Raw genomic sequence first — 16,396 nt, 5'->3', positions numbered from 1 at the left:
ACTAACATATTAATGCCTTCATATAATAATTTTAAATATTGTTTGATTTAGAATGTAGTCTGGCCCTTAATGATAAATTATGCATATGCTTGAGGATGAGAACTTAAGATTTTAATTTCATTTTTTCTAGTGATAAATTTGCTTTATGTGTTAATATAGCCAAGTATTTTTTATTTAGTGCATCTATTTTTTTTTTGTTGCTTAAGGTTAAATGTATAGATTTAGATCTAAGAGTAGATAAGTGTGACTGCAAGTTCTGTAATTCTGATTCCTACTCCTTTAGTTTATTTTTAAGCCAAACCATAGTTCTGCCATAAATATAAGCCTTTACGGCATCTCAAACCATTATTTTGTTTGTTTCATAATTATTTACCTCTAGAAAGGATTTTTACTCTGATAATAGCCAAGGTTTAAAATCTTTGTTTGGTAGTATAAGTAGGTATTCTAGTTACAGGGGTTAATTTGGTGAAATCCAATTGCATATCTAACATAAGACAATCACAATCTGATAAAGGGCAAAGTAGCATAGTAAAAGATGAAAGTTTTAGTTTCAAATCCTTGGAGGCAAGTATTCTTTCTATTCTAGTTTGAGTTTTGAACCTGTGGTCACCATGTGTAAAACAGAGGGATTTAGTATTTTTAGAGTTAAATGTATCATATAGGGATTTTATCCATTTCTTAAGACGTTTTGCAGTAGATGTTAGTCTGAGTGGACGGTTACTCGTGGTGTCTAAACTTTCTAGCATGCAGTTGAAATCACACCCTAAAATGAGATTTTACTTTAAGACAGTAGTAATAATGTCAAGATAGTGTTTACGAGTTGACACTACCAAATCCTGGAAACCACTAGAGGTTAGCAAGTGTCCAAATTCTATGACTAAATTTTAGAATGATAATGGCTAATAATCCCTCAGGATGTTCACACTTGTATAAAATGTGTGGGTGAATAACATTATTCTTCCATAGGATCATCACATCCCTCCTTATAGATTTATATGAAGCATGGGCTAATACTGTATAATTGTTAGGTTTCCAAACATCTTTCTCTGTGGGCTTAAAGTGAGTTTCCTGTAAAAAATACTTGTGATTTATTCAATTTTAGATATCTTAATTGGTCTGACCTTTTCTTTTTGTTATTAATGCTATTGATGTTAAGTGAAGCTAAAGATAAAGACATAACAGGTTATGAGGCCAATTTAATAAATAATCAGTTTGTTTGTGTCTTTCGGCTTTTCCCGGTTAGGGGTCGCCACAGTGGAACTTCGGTCCGCTAATGATTGGTAGTTGATTTTTACATACTGAGTTACCAGCCCTGATGCACAACCTTCAACGAAGGTATGCCCATTCATGCATATCTCCACACAGAAGACGCTCTAGCTGAGAATCGAACCGGACAGCATCTTACAGTGAGGCAACAACGCTACCGCAGCACCACCACCACCGCGGGTTGTGATGATTGATTTTGCAGTCATAGAACACTTTCTAGTAGCTTGAAACATTCAAACTTTTACAAGTAAAAACAAGTTATTTGTAAAAACGTATAATGATATAATATGAGGTGTACTATATTCAGGCCTGAATATAAAAAAGATCAACTGGATAAACATCTTAAAGCATAAAGTAACAAAAAATAATAGTTCCTGAAACAAACATGGAATTAATAAAATTCCCAGTTTGAAAGATAAACTAAAATCAATCAAACTGCTTTCCCAAACCATCATAAGCATGTCTAATAGCTCTGATAGGTATTAGCAATGAGACTTATGTTATAAATATATAGTTAGTTTGAACAGTTTACACTACTGTAGCTATAGTTCAATAAAATACTCAAATCTCAAACTTCTGAAAAGATGTTGGACAATAACAGCATTACTTTTAAACTTCAAGGATTTAAAACCTTATAATATTAAATAATATTTACCAGGTTATGAAAGAAAATATATATGAGTTATTTCAGGTGAACTCTATTAAAAATAATAAATGAATACGTTAAAGAAGCATACATACAAATATATGCATTGTCAGGGCTAGAATCATAAGAAACAAAAATGTTATAATACAAAGGTAACCCATGTGAAGCAAGCTTATTCTAAATAGAAAGTGACAGAATTTTTAAGACAAACATATATATGCAATCTAGTAAATTCTGAACAACCATAGAAGTTCAGTATTTAATGTCTTAAGCTAAATGAAGATTGGTATTTTAGAATCAAGATCAGAGGTACAAAACAGATGAAGGATGGAATTATATGCCCCCCTTTTTTTTGAAAGTACATTCTTAATAACGTCATGTAAACATATTAACATCTATACAAATACATAGTGTGACTACCAGTATGCATCTGTACTACCAGTATGCATTCATGCCTAAGGAATATATATATATATATATATATATATATATATATATATATATATATATATATATATATATATCAGCATGTATGGGAATATTTACACTCCATATGTGGAAGCTTATTAAATAAACCAAGGCATTCAGATATACATGCATATCAATATAAAACATAAACAAGCATAAGTACAGATGACTATACAAGTGTATCTGTTAATCAGTTCATTTGCTATCCTGTTTATTTAAATATCTATAAACAAATGAAAATTGTATGTTAAAAAATATTATTGCATGTATATCACTCAATCTATATTAAGACCAAGGGTGGAACATTCAAAAGATCATTTTAACATTGCAATGCATTATGAAAAACATTTAAAAGTGATAGCTGACTACCTAAATTAGGTAGGTCCCTTATTCTATCAACATTAATTAAATGTATAATACATCTTAAATATTTATAAATCACTATTTAGACTGTTAAAATAACTATGAAATCAGTTTAAACAAGAAGAGAAATCTAACCTTAATAAAACCAATATCCAGAATTTTTTTGCTATAAGGAGGAAGTTTACAGCAAGGAGTGTGTCTCTAATAATGTCCTCTCATTTTCTGTGAGTGACAACAAAAAGGGATAGGCTAAAAGCTTCCTGGAATGCAGAGGAGAAACTGTGCAGTTTAAAATGGCATGGTTTGCAGGTCTTCTTGAGGTAAGAAAAGCAGCACCTCAAACTAGAACAATGTTTTTAACAGAAACGACTGTTTAATAAAGTGAATATAAAAAACAATAATGTTAAAAATGGCACAGCGAATACTCATGTCTGTTTCCTGACTATTTTCATTTAAACTATCAGTTCTAACATTGATAAAACATTTAACTAGGCTGCTTTAGATTAAATAAATTAAAGTACTGTTAATTAAGTCTTTTTTAAACATTTGTATAAAGTTCAGCATGTGAATTGTTTTTCTCACTGGCAGTTTAAATAAAGTTGCTTGTCATGTTTACAGAAAGAACCCATCCCCATCCTTCTTATTATGACCTTAAGCACACAGATTCATAGGTTGATAGGTTCATAGGTGGGTACTAGGCTATTGGCACTAGGGCCTATATAAATCTAGCCAAAAGGTACCCTGGCTTTCGTCACCCAAGAACATAATTTTCCTGTGTCAGTGTCGAACAGAGCCACAGAAGTGATCCCTGGGGGGAATTTCCTATTTCCCATCCAATCATCAGGATTTTTCTTGAAGAGTGCTAATAAGGAGCCTTGTTTGATATAGATAGGTAGTCTGTTTCAGAGTATGGGAAGTCTCTGAGACAGAAATCTATCCCTCCAGCATGTTCTGTTTATTGTGGTGACAAGGTTTAGGTCCGTAGAGCGTGTAGCTCATAGGGTTTGGGATTTCTTTAAGTGGAGCATGTCTAAAAGCTCTGGGTTTGACATAGCTTTGTGTGTTAGGCAGTGATCGCCTCTGAGTAGGCGATATGCAGTGGAGTAAAGCTGCAGTTTGTTGAGACGGTCCGCGTAGGGCATCTGTTTGAGGCCAGTAATCCTCTTTGTGAGGTATTTCTGTGGCCTTTCCAGTTGCTGTAGATGTCTTGTGAGGTACATACCAAAAGGGGCATTGTACTCTATAATGGGTCTAATGAATGATGAGTAGAGGGGAACAATGACCTCTTTTTTCCTGGATGAGAAACCTTTTGTGATGAGGTGTGCCACGTAGAAGGATTTCCTGACTACTGTGGCAATGTGATTACCAAAGGAGAGTCTACTGTCCACCTGTGTCCCAAGGTCTCTTATCACACTTTTGGTGTTAAGTAGACTACTGCCTATGTGGTAGTTCATGGGTACAGAGTTTTTACCAAAAGGGATGACAATGCATGTTTTGGCATTGAGCTTGAGGCCATGGCTTTGACACCAGGCATCTGTCTCAGTGAGGCCCTTTTGTAGGATGTCCACATCTTTTGGAGTTTTGATTATGGCTCCTAGTTTGCAGTCATCTGCAAACTTCATTAGCCAAAGACCTTCTGTGTTAGCCTGTACTTCAGAGAAGTAGATACCAAACAGGAGTGGACCCAGGACTGAACCCTGTGGTACTCCACTTGTCACTGGTCTGAAGTTGGATTTGGAGTCTGCTACTTTCACAGTGTGGGTTCTGTCAGTGAGCCAGTTGGCAACCCATCTTGTGACATAGGGATTTATACCTAGTTTAGTGAGTTTATCTATAATTCCAGAGTGCGGGATGGTGTTGAAAGCCTTGGCAAGATCTAGATAGGCTGTATGAACCACCTTACCCTCATCTATGGCTTTGGTGACTACTTCAAAGAAGTCTATCAGGTTTAGGAGGCGTGATCTGCCTTTTACAAACCCGAACTGAGTGGGGTCTTGAGTTTGAAGATTACCAATGTCATTGTTTATAAGTTCCATGATGATATGTTCCATAGCCTTGCAGACCAGGCTCATTAGGCTAAAGGGGCGGTAGATTCCGGGGTCCGTGGTGGCTCCCCCTTTGTGGAGTGGGATAACCATCACTGTGCGCCATTCAGTGGGCACATAGCCTGAGGTGAGGCTATGATTGAACATGGTACTTAGGTGGGGTGCCAGTTCGTTCTGTAGTTCATGTAGAACACAGCCTGGGATGTTGTCAGGTCCCATGGATGCTGTGTTCTTGGCTTTGGATAGTGTGCAGCCGTGATTACAGGAACTCTGCATTCTTCTGGTATAGAGATGGGCCCTTTAGGGGATGACAGGGGGGTAAAGTTAGCACTGAACCTATCTGCCAGGATGTTGGCAATATCAGTTGGTTCTGTATATTTAGTGCCATTGTGTTGTAACTCAGAGCAGATCTGAGTGTTGCCATTGAGATTCTTGACATAGCTATAGAATGCTTTGTGGTTGTCTTTGGAGTCAGTGCGGATTTTGTTTTCATAACTAGCATTGGAGAATTTTATGAGGGATCTCAGCTTCTTACTGAGGCTGACAAGGGAGTTTCTCCAATCATGGGATTTTACTCTTTTTTTGCAACAGTTTCTTTCTTCTGTTGTAGAGTTTGTTCATGGCAGGGGACTACCAGACTGGCTTCCTTTTTTTGGAGGATAGCATCTTGGTTTTGTTAGGGATTGCACAATCCATGCACTCGTGTAAGTGCTTATAAAGTGCATTTGTGCAGGATTCAGCTGTCATACCTCTATTGTCCATCAGCATGGGTGTCGTGAAGTTTGCCACTTCTGTCTTAAGAAGCGTGAAGCTGGTTTAGGAGAATTTTTTTTACTGTGGTTTCCCTAATGGGTGGTGGGGGAGGGATGTGGATGTCTAGGGTGATTAGCTTGTGGTCAGATCTTACCAATGAGGAATTGACCTCTGGTGTGGAGCACCAGTTGCCCACATTGGTAATAACCAGGTCTAGAATAGTGCTGCCCCTGTTGGGGGTGTGGATAAGTTGATCCAAGGCATTGGAATTTATGAATTCCAGAAAATGTTGAGCACAAGAGTTGATACATAAGTAGTTTTCCCAGTTGATGGTAGGGTAGTTTAAATTGAACATTATTAGGGTGTTAGGTTGTACCCTAATATTTTCCAGTGTATCAAGAAATGAGGAGTAGGAATCCTGGGTATGGTGGGGGATCTATAGCAGGCTACACTTTGGATTGCAGTCTTGCCCAGAGTTAGTTGCACTTGGATAATCTCAGATGCATTATGCTGAGCAACTAGCCTGGAGGTGTGAATATCCTTAATGAATATGGACACGCCACCACCTTTAGTGTTTCGGTCCAGGTTAGGTGGCCGAAAGATGTGGTATGAATTATTGCCTGGTAATTCAGGGGTACTCTCTGGAGCCTTGAACTAGGTCTCTGTCACTGCGCAGATGTCGATGTTCTCCATTTTAAGGAGTGCCTCGAGTGATTGCCTTTTAAGGTTTAGACTTCTAGCATTGAGTAGCAATACCCTCAGATTCTTCTTGCTTGTACCTGTTACATTGGTGAATTTGTCATTTGAACCTTGCCTAAAAAAGACACTATAGGGATGGTTAGAGCCTTAGCCAGAATCCAGAATCCCAGGGGTGACAAGTGCAGGCCATCTCTGGCAAAGCATCGTGGTTTGTCGATCATGTCATCCCAGGCAGACATATACTGGATCCCCTTAGAATGACACCAGAAGTTTAGCCAATTGTTGAAGTCAATCATTTTGTCCTTGTACTGTGGTATCATTCTGGGTGATGGCAGGATGCTACTCAGGCCTAGGGTCATACCTGCCTGGGCTACAAGATCAGACAGCTCCTCCATGTCCCTTTTCATGTAGTGCAGGGAGGTATGTCTCATGTCATTTATTAAATAAACTAAAAGCAAGATTGTTTATCTGAAGTCAACAAAAGATATTTAAACTTATTTAATTGGGTTTTCTAGAAAAAGCACTATGAGTTAACTGTCTGTGATATATATTAGTTAATGTTTCAGAATTACATTCATATACAGTGCAAATACAGTATAATCAAATTAAAAAAAACATTTACTGTTGAAAGGAGAACAAAGAAATGAATTACTAGTAGATGCTTTGAGACATTTACTTATTATAGCAGTTGAAGAATCAGTCTTTTGTTTTTATTTTTTAACATCAGTCCATACATTTTTTGCAGAGGTTCTCTATAAGGAGGACAAAGAATAACCTATAGCTCCAGGAACAGTAATTAGATTGTTGTTTGTTATGAAGGTGGTAGCCTTATCTAAGTTGTTAATGGTTCTTATTCCACCAGAGAGGTGCATTTTCATTTTTGCAGGATACATATTTTGTGCTTTGATGTTATTTTGTTTTAAAAGTTTGACCAGTGGCCAGTATATTTCCTTATGTGTAAAACTTTAGCATAATACTCATTATCAAACCTAATAAGACTTTGGTTGAATTTTAAAGGGGCTTTCCTCCAAGCAGTTTTTAACACCAGTTCCTTGTCTCAGTAAGAGAGGAATTTTATAACAATAGATCTTGGTGCAGATGAAGAGGAAGTAGGTACTGGCTTATCAATTGCTCTATGATCTTTCTCTAGATCATAGGAGAGTCCTTCCTGTAAGTCTAATATTTTAGGGAGCCAGGAATTCGAATAATAATAATAATATCCTCACATTCAGCTTTCTCTGGCAATCCAAAAATTTGAATGTTGCACTTTCACTCCCGGTTTTCAAAGTCTCCCATCTATGTCAGTTATGGCTATTTCCATGTCCATTATTTTATTCTGATGCTGTGCAATAAGTTCCTCAAAAACTTCAGTTTGTTTTGAGCTGTTCTCCCTTAAATTCTCCAACTTTTGCTGAAAACCATATATTTTTAAAGATAGTGTCTGTACAGTGGAGGACATCAGTTATAGCTCTTTCCTCAGTGCAGAATCAGTTTGAGAAAGATTGGAGCTGTTCATTTTTCTTCAAATTAAGTCTTAAATGATTTGACTGGAATTTTTTTTAAAAAGGTTTACCAAAATTTGTGGAATTGAAGTCTAAACTATTATTAATAAGACTGTATAAAAATATTAACATATTGTAGGCTAATTCCTGTCTAAATATTTAGTTTTACAGAGCTTAAAATAAGTTCTGCACACAGATGGCCAACTTGGCTCTGCCCCTTCTTGGAGGGTACTTTTAATAGTTACTTAGTCTGAGGACATGGGGAGCCTGTACTTGAGATTTGTTTTCATCTTCACCCATGAGTTGAGAAATGCCTCAATTATTTTTCTTTTGTATATTTTACTGTCTGTACTATCACCCTCAAAGGATGTTCTTAATTATATCTTTCTGGTTATTTGGCAATACGTACCAAACTCATGTTCTCCTTGCCATCCATGGCTTAATGTTCTCTCTTCAGCAACATTCTGCCTCCTCATTGTACACATGGACACTTTTGTCTCATTAAATTTCAGTCCTGATAACCTAAAGGAGAGTCTAACATTTGGCGTTACCATGTTCACAGTATTGTGTTTCTCTCTTTACATCACTAAATCATCTGCTTTTATGAGGACCTTAAAGTACACTACTTGGGTTTTCAAATAGTCAAACTCTTTCATCTTCAGTTTTTTGTATGTGACCTTTGGGTTTTATGAATAGTAATGTCCTTAACATGCAACTTATTCCAGTCATCTAAATGCAGCACATTCCTTAGCAACAATTCCATTTATCATTCACTGGATTAACTAGTAACTTAATGTTTTTTCCCCAAAATATCACACTACAAACATATTCATTTTTTAAAAGTTTACTAATCTGGCCAGGTCTTACAACCACATGCCTTTAACACCTCTGATATAATCCCATCAATTAAGTATTTTATCCCTTTCCAGCTGCACAGTTCATCTTCTACCATGTTAATACAGTGTTACTCTTCTCAACAGAATCTAATAAAAATACATTTTATTTATTTTGTTTTGTTTATGTATTTATTTGAAAGTATTATACTTATGATTCCACATAATTGTATATCCCTAAACCATTTCAGACTAAACAAACTCAAGGCAAGGCATGTAATCATTTTGCTTGCAGTTTTTGGTGCAGTATTTAGCACTTTTAAAGTGATTAGTACCAACCAAGGAAAACGAAGCACCTGGAGCCACAATAACCAATGAACCTCGACTTTATTATTACAGGTCAAAATACATGAAAGATACAAAAGGCACGATAAACGCTTAACTTATTCACTGCATTTTTCGTTATCAATGTAACTTCCTCAGCAAAGCACAAACCGATAACACCACGTCTTTATATGTAAAAACACTCACCCACTATTATCCAATCAGTATAAAGTTGCAGTAACTACATCATTATTTAAAACACAAAGGAAGCAGTACAAAACTATTCACAAACCTTCTTATACTAATTGACAGCAGTCAGCACTTAAAAAAACATTACATATACACACAAACTCTTCATAAAATTCTCATATAAAAACATAAATAATAAATAAATATGTGGTCTAAAACCCTGTTTTAGCAACCTAACTGAAAAAACGTTTATATAAACTAAAAACAATATCATCGTAGCTTCTTGTGTCAGACTAATTTATTACACCTAGCACATATTTCACATATAATTAAAACTAACAAGTTATTCAATAGACTTAGGCCATAAAACACATTTATATACAGCAAAAAGATATATATATATATATATATATATATATATATATATATATATATATATATATATATATATATATATATATATATATAAAGCATTTTCATAATCTAGCAGCTCTTAATTTTAAAACAGGTACCATGTAAACATGTTCATTAATCCCTGGTATACTACAAACCTCCAGTACCAGCTGCCAGTTTAGTTCCCTCACCTCTATCCTATTTTCCCAATCACCACCTCTAACATCTTGCGGGATCACTTCCAAAAAAAAAAACATGAAGGAAGCCTCCTTACATGTTAAACTATGCTTATATAAAGCATTATTCAAGTCCAGCTTTCGCATCTCATAAGTCTGCTCATAAATTCTCCTTCTTAGACCCCTTTCTGTTTTTCCCACATAGAAGGAGGTACACTTTTTACATTCAGCGAGGTATACAATACCCTTTGTTTCACAATTCGCATACATTTTACTAGTGAATAACCTATCTCTGGCAATTAAATAGTGACATTCTTTATTCATCACACACTTACACTGTGCACATCTGCCAAATTTAAATGTGCCCTTTTTCCTATTATTTATCTCACTAAAACCTGACCTATTTTCTAAAATATTTTTAATATTCCTCTCTCTCCTATAACTATATACAATAGGTTGTTTAAAAATGGTATTCAATTCTGAAAATTCCGAAAAGATTTTCTAGTTTTTATTCACAATCTGTTTAATTAAACCCAATTCACAGTTGAAATTTAAGGTAAATGCACTATTATAATTAATTCCATTACTTTTTTGATTTTCTACTTTCCTTCCAATATCATCCTGTAAACCAATACCTAGTAATGGACAAAATCTACCATGCCTCCCTTCCATAACTTCTTCTTTGACTTCCTTAGTCAGATCCTCTGGATATTTTCTTTCCAAAAATATCCGCTCTAAATTCTTACATTCATCTACAAAGTCTTCTTGTCCAGTAGTCATCCTTGATGCTCTAATAAATTGTCCTTTGACCAGATTTCTCTTCTGTTTAAATGGGTGGGCGCTAGTAAAATATAAATATGAATTAGAAAATGTCTCTTTCCTAAAAATCTTCGATTCTAATTTATTTTTGGTATATTTTTTATATATTGTAACATCCAAATAATTTAACTTATCTATGTTAGCATTATAGGTAAATTTCAAAAAGCTAGTAGTATTATTAATATACTGAATAAATTCTTCTAATTTGTCTTCCCTTCTGTCCAAAAAAAAACACAAATCATCCAAGTACCTTTTAAAAAAAATCCAATAATATGGTGGAATGAGAATAAATTTCTTTTCCCATATACTGAGGACTATATTAGCAAAACTGGGGGCACAACAGGCCCCCATAGCAACACCTTTTAATTGCCTAAAGAACTCTCCTTCAAAAACTAAAAAAATATTCAATAAAATTAATTCTAATAATTCCATTATCACCCTTAATTTTTGCCAGTCAAATTTCTTTGTGTCTAATAATGCTTCCAAAAACCACTCCATCCCCACATCATGAGGGATGACTGAGAATAAATCAACAATATCCACTGTTAGGAATATTATGTCCCCATTATATAATTGTTGATTCACATTTTTTAGTAAGTCCCAGGAATCTTTTAAGAACCCATCCTGGTTAAGCCAAACTTTCTTGATTTTTGAATCTACAAATTTAGCCAATGGGTATGTTTTTGAACCATTGGCGGAAACAATAGGCCTCATTGGTGGATTTAAAGAATCTTTGTGTACTTTAACTATACCAAAAATTACTGGAATAAGTGGTTTCTCAGCATATAAAAAGTCAAAGGTCTGTTTATCAATTAACTCATCTTTTAAAAGTTCTTTAAGTGCAAAATCAATTTTAGAATGCCCAATATTAATCTTGTTAATGGATACTACTTCATATTTATTCTCATCTCTTAGTAATTCTTCCATTTTAGTACAATAAATAATATCATCCATGATAACAATTCCTCCACCTTTATCTGGCCTTCATATTCTTATACTCCGATCTTCACTTAACTGTTTTAATAATTCCCTCTCCTGCCAAGTCAAATTTGAAATTGTCCTGGATTTATTCAATTCCTCTCTAAGTTCTCTCTCCACTACAGTCTCAAAGTTTTTTAGCTGTGGATGCAGGACGGGATTAGCAATACTTTTCTTCTTAAGCATATTAGGACCAGGAGAAGATTTATGATTTACCCTACCATTACTTTCATATAATAATTCTAGGTTTTTCTTCCTAATAAATAATTTCAAGTCAATTAAAACTTTACTAATGTCACTCCTACATTTAGGAACAAACTTTAATCCATTTATGAACAGCCTAAAATGCCATTCATTAATCTCAATATTACTATAATTAAAAATATTGAAATTTTGAAATCTGAGCACATGCTCATTAACCTTAACGATTCCAACATTATTCCCTGTGGAATCATTTCTCTTTTTTACCTCCTCCCCTAATTGTGATGTTGTATTGTCGACCTGTTCCTGATTCTCTCTGAGCATCTTGGTAAAGGGAATTCCAAAGGGTCATTAAATGTCAGAATCCTGGTTTTCTAACTCACCTAATTCTTGTTCCTCATCTATTAACGTATTATTATAATGAACCCTAACATGTGTGTCATTAAATTCTCTAGTCTTCCACTCATTATTACCGGGTCCATTATTATTTGAACCAGAAACACTAGCTCTATACCTTCTATTATTCCCTAGTCCATCCTTATTATAAACACCATAATACCCACCATAGCTACCCCCTTGTTTTATTATCAGGTAGCTTCTATTTTCCTTATATTCGGACATGTCTTTTTCAATTTTGCTAGCTTTTCTTCTCATTATATTAGAACATTTTTCATCAATTTTCTTCTTAATATCATAATATTTAATTCTTTCATTTTCAACTGTGAACAATAAATCTTTTAATATATATTCATTCACTTCATCTATTTTCTTAAATAGTTGTTCCATTTCTGTTTCATTATCTCTAATAATAATGTTCATGATTCCAAACCCACGTGTATCAAATAAATGTATCAAATCTTTAATACTAGCTTCCTTTGTGTTATTTGGGTATTTATACACCCATAGTCCTTTAGGCACAATCCCAAGAGATAAACATTGTTTTAAATAAACATTGTCTAAATGCAACATTTTGTATTTAAGCATTAAATCCTGCAGTAGACAAATATTATCATTATATGTATTGACCCTTTCCAAACCACCCCTTTGAAAGTCTCTATAATTAAAAGCATCAGTCTCTTTCAGCCAATCTTGCCAAACAAAGTCACAGTTCCTTTCAACGCATTTGTTACTTGCATTGGATTCCTTATTCTCTCCTGTAGTGAGCATACTGGGTCTCACATCTTTCTGCTGATGTTCGCCAGTAGAATTTGTGATCTCCTGGCTTTTAAAAATATTCAGAATGCCCTCAAAGTCTCCGTCATTTTGGTTTCTACCCCCTACTTTATACCTAACAGCTCGTTTACTTCCTTCTGCTGAAATAGCGTCACCACGTAGTTCACCCAGAACTTCCTGGTTACCAGGCAATGAAACGCTATTCCTGACATACAGGAATTGCGATATATTATTATTTAAAAGTAAAACAACCTGTGTCATTTGTCCAACAGCCTCTCACAATTCACCAACACCATTAGCTTCCAATAAGTTGCGTTCCTCTGTGTTAACAGACTCTATCCTCCTCCAAAACGTACTTGAACAACAAAAATAGGAGATGTAGGCGCCTCAAAAGTCACTAGTACCAACCAAGAAAAACGAAGCACCTGGAAACACAATAACCAACAAACCTCGACTTTATTATTACAAGTGATGCCAATAATACAAACAGTTCTGCAAGTCATAGAAAGACAAACCAACACAAATTATTTTGAAGTAGTTCGGTTAACAGCAATTAAAAAACAAATTAACTTATAACAAATATTCCAGCAAGCTAAATTATGTAATGCAAAGAGATTGCCATTTGTTAAGTGTAATTTACTAAACTGCTAAATAAAAGTCATGTAAAATCACTCACTTTGTAATCCTGGGATATTGTGACATGCATTACATATCCTGGATTACTTTGTTCATTCTGAATCTGCAAAGAAGTTTAACTGTTTTTAAAAGGGATAACTAAACTCTGACATCAATGAAAGACTAGTACATGAAAAACCAAAGAAAAAGATCACAGGACGGCACCAAGAACTTTGATGTTAAGCGCTTTTCGTTTGTGAAAATGACAAACTTCTTCAGACATAAAAAAACACGTGGAACAGTCATTAAATAAGATAACAATTAACTAATCATTAATTCAGGCAAATCATTTAAAGAAATAAACACATCACCTAAAAACACCACTCTCTCAATTAATAAAACTGAGCATAATTGCTAATCTAAAATACATATAAATAAACCACATTGATTGTACTATAAAGCACATTATATAAAAAATGTGAATATTCAAATAAATCATAAAATCAATAAGAAAAAACATCTTATAAGACTTTTGATTTTAAGGATGCTACTGATCAAGCAGCCCTCATTCAAACCAGGTGTGTTGTACACATTCAATTTGTTCTGTCAACGAAGCTCAAGTTCTTCTAATCTAAGTAAATCAGGGCCACCCTGGAGGTTATGTGAGATTTGATCAATCACCATAAATTTAAAAGTGTGATTAGAATATTGTAAATTATGTTTTGCCAGTGTGTTTTTGGGTTTGTGCTTTCTGATAGCATAGATATGCTCATACATATGGTCATGCAGCCTTCTCTCAGTTTTACCAACATAGAAGGCCGAACATGACTGGCACTGAGCTAAATACACTACCATTTTAGAATTACAGTTTACTCTCAATTTCAGATTGTATTGTTGGTTATGAACTGTAAATCTATTAGATTCAGAAATGTACGAACAATAATTACAAGCCTGGCATTTATACATGCCTACTGTCCTTGACCCCCAATTGACAAACACATTAGGGGCCACTTTTGTAACAACTTTTAACCTTAACAGTAAAGACTGTTTCCAGATTTTGACAAAAAAACTGGGCAATTTTTAAGAATGATAACAGTTTATACCAAAGTGTAGGCGAACGACCAGTGGTTGTATACAAAAGGGGTAAGAACCTTAAGGCCTATTATGAACATCATTTAAATTGAAGTGTAAGGACAGTAGGCATCTATAAATGCCAGGCTTGTAATTATTGTTCGTACATTACTGAATCTAATAGATTTACAGTTCATAACCAACAATACAATCTGAAATTGAGAGTAAACTGTAATTCTAAAATGGTAGTGTATTTAGCTCAGTGCCAGTCATGTTCGGCCTTCTATGTTGGTAAAACTGAGAGAAAGCTGCGTGACCGTATGTATGAGCATATCTATGCTATCAGAAAGCACAAACCCGAAAACGCACTGGCAAAACATAATTTACAATATTCTAATCACACTTTTAAATTTATGGTGATTGATCAAATCTCACATAACCCCTGGGGTGGCCCTGATTTACTTAGATTAGAAGAACTTGAGCTTTGTTGGCAGATCAAATTGAATGCATACAACACACCTGGTTTGAATGAGGGCTGCTCGATCAGTAACATCCTTAAAATCAAAAGTCTTATAAGATGATTTTTCTTATTGATTTTATGATGTATTTAAATATTCACATTTTTTATATCATGTGCTTTATAGTACAATCAATGTGGTTTATTTATATGTATTTTAGATTAGCAATTATGCTCAGTTTTATTAATTGAGAGAGTGGTGTTTTTAGGTGATGTGTTTATTTCTTTAAATGATTTGCCTGAATTAATGATTAGTTAATTGTTATCTTATTTAATGACTGTTCCACGCGTTATTTTATGTCTGAAGAAGTTTGTCATTTTCACAAACGAAAAGCGCTTAACATTAAAGTTCTTGGTGCCATCCTGTGGTCTTTTTCTTTGGTTTTTCATGTACTAGTTTGTTTTTTTTGCCATTTTGTTTATCAATGAAAGACAACTAATACAGAATGCAGATTTTAAAATGAATCCATACACCAGAAAACACGGATTTGAAACTTTCTTTTCAGCTAATACAGTTTGTGCAGTATATTATCCCATAACTTTAAGTTACTGATATGACTCATAATGAATTAAGTTATTGATGATAACAGCCGAGTAGTATTAAAGTGCAAGTATGCAGTAATATTTAATGTTTGAATACTAACTTTGATATCACTAGTACTATGCAATGTCTGTACAGTAAGATTATTAACATTTTTATTACTTCTCCTGTTATCCCACATACTTCATAGCTGTCTCACAATTCCTTTTTGCATTGCAATCGTCTTTAGATAAAATAAGAAAGCCAGTCGGAGAGGCTGTCAGTTGCATGACTGATGTTGTTATGAGTCAACAGTGCCTCTCACACAGCTCTTCATGCAGTTCAAGACTCTATTTGACCCCACAAAGTGACACAAGAACTGTGGGACAATATTGATAAACTCACTTCATGCAGAAGGAATGAAAGATATATAGCAAACACATGATTCTCAGAATTGAAAGAACAATGAAATTAAAGGCAAAGGTGACATATAACATAATTCTGTCATTGCTAGAAAATCAGAAACATTTTATAGCTGCATATCTAGTGTTTGTTTATGCAGTTTGAGATGTAACACGGAGGAAGCAGAATATGGCTCTCATGCTAGATTTAATGAACACTGCAACTGGGCTTTTATTGGGGTACTTAAAAATGAAAACATACACAGAAAGTAAAAATGAAGAGGTAAAACAAGTAAAAACAAAGGAATAAAGTAAGTAAAGAGTATAAAAATAACTGTACACATTCTTAACTGGAAAGGAGAGTTTCTTAGTCAGAAATTATACATAGGTGAGGGGGGATGCATTGTTGGGAGGGAGATGATGTGCTATAATTTCATTACATTT

General features: G+C 34.5%; 1 protein-coding gene across 6 annotated transcripts in view; it reads left to right on the top strand.

Annotated features, from left to right (window-relative positions):
• Positions 1-16,396, top strand: part of TRPM3 (transient receptor potential cation channel subfamily M member 3) — a 2,946,644-nt gene that overhangs the window by 2,646,375 nt on the left and 283,873 nt on the right. The gene's annotated exons all lie outside the window — the stretch shown is intronic.

This window comes from Protopterus annectens, chromosome 2.part2, assembly GCF_019279795.1.
Source record: "Protopterus annectens isolate FY-2018-M chromosome 2.part2, PAN1.0, whole genome shotgun sequence".
Classification (NCBI taxonomy): domain Eukaryota; kingdom Metazoa; phylum Chordata; order Ceratodontiformes; family Protopteridae; genus Protopterus; species Protopterus annectens.
Note: the sequence above shows the minus strand (reverse complement) of the source record. Positions and strands in the feature narration are given on the sequence as shown.